A 1,874-nucleotide genomic window follows, 5' to 3' on the forward strand; every position below is an offset into this window, starting at 1 on the left:
AGGTTTAAAGTATTTTTGAACACAAGACAAGGGCCAAAACTCAAATTTATGAAGACCCGATCGACCGGCCTCCCATAGTATATTTGGCCTAGACGACTAGCGTGTGTAAAGTGGCCGAACTTATAAAGGCCCAGTAGACCAACCTTCACACAAAGGACTTAGCCCAGGAGAATGGAGGGCATAAATGTCGTTAACATAGGCCCGGCAGACCGACCTCCTTTTTAACGCATGAAGCCCAGTCGACCAGACTAAAGAAATTGGCATTATATACGTGCCCAGTAGATCGGCCTCCTAAAGGCTTAAATGGCATAGTCGATCAGCACTGTTCATTCGACAGATCGGATCTTGAGCTAGCAGACCGTTTCTCGTGAATAGGGAAATTGCCTTAAGGGCCCTTTGACTGGACCTCTCGGGTATTTCAAATTCTGGGCATAAAATGGTCAGAAAAATTAAAATTAAAATATTATTTTAATGTCCAATGGTCACCTAACGGCCACATTTGAAATATACCTATAAATATAAGCCCAAAACACTTTACAAATCTTAGAGACTTACACTAAAAATACATTTGATTATTCTTTGATTGTTTCTTTCATTTCACACTTCATATTCAAAGATCAAATTCATTTTCTCCTACTCTTTCTTTTGAAAATATTTTTAGAAAAAATCTTAGGGTTCTTACAAGTAAGCCTTGAGCATATATTTTATTGATATATACTTGCTTGAGGGCCTTCTTGTTTTTAATATTTCAAGGAGAAAAATAATTATTTCTCCAGCTTTTATTTTTGAATATACTTTCTTGGAGAACTTTTTTAAAGAGTTCTTGAAAAAGACTTGAGCTTGTATTCAAGTTCATATATATAGCTTGAAAGCCTTTATTATATTTGGTGTTAATCTCAATGATCAAACTTTGCTACACACTTTATTATATTTGAAAATGCGAACACATTTAATTTAATGAGTACCTTGATGAAAAATGAAAAAACCGAATGCTCAAATAGTTAAAATTAAAATAATAAATTTTATTTTTGTCTAATGCATCCTGACAAAAATAATTACATAAAGTGTGAAAATGTAAGTTGATCAATCTTTGTGTGTTAGGACACAAATGCATTCAGATCACATAGTTGTAATATATAGAAGATTGAAAAAAATTTCATTCATTTTATGTATCCTTCAAAAGATTTTGTACACTATGATTACTTTCACTTATCTTAAATCTGACGTTAGATTAAGTATCCATTAAGAACAGACTGCCCATTGGTGCCACAAAAATTAGTCTCATTTTAACAATCTTATGCTACATTGTGTTTTTTAATGTTTCATTTTTTTTTTTTTATCAAAAAATAATTGAGATTTCTAACCATTGTCATACCATTTCACATTCCAATGACAAAAAGGCTCTTATTTGGGTGAGCATATTTATATTATACTTATTTTTTTAGCCGAGTTTGAATTGGACAAATAAATTTAAATCGACAGACATTGTTGTTTATTTGATCAAAATTACTTGCAATTTTTACTTAAATTACCTTGGGTGAAATTCAACAGTAGGCACCTTTAGTTATTTTTCCATTGTGTTGACTTTTTAAATCCTATCCCTATTTTGATTATGACAAACAATAACACCTTATGTTTGTGCTTAAGTGTGTACAGGTTAAATCTTAGAAAAGCATAGATGGTGCTGCAATATGAAAGCCTCTTACATGATCATATTCCATGAACACCAGAGAGCAAAGATAGGAGACTTATGTAATTTTTGTGTTGTAATAGTAATTAGGGTTTGGATGTGCATGCATTTCACTTGATTGTAATTGAAGCTCTACTAAGACCATAGATTGACCATAGGAACCCAAAATTCATAAAAATACCTT

This window comes from Malania oleifera, chromosome 8 (genome assembly GCF_029873635.1).
Source record: "Malania oleifera isolate guangnan ecotype guangnan chromosome 8, ASM2987363v1, whole genome shotgun sequence".
Lineage (NCBI taxonomy): Eukaryota > Viridiplantae > Streptophyta > Magnoliopsida > Santalales > Ximeniaceae > Malania > Malania oleifera.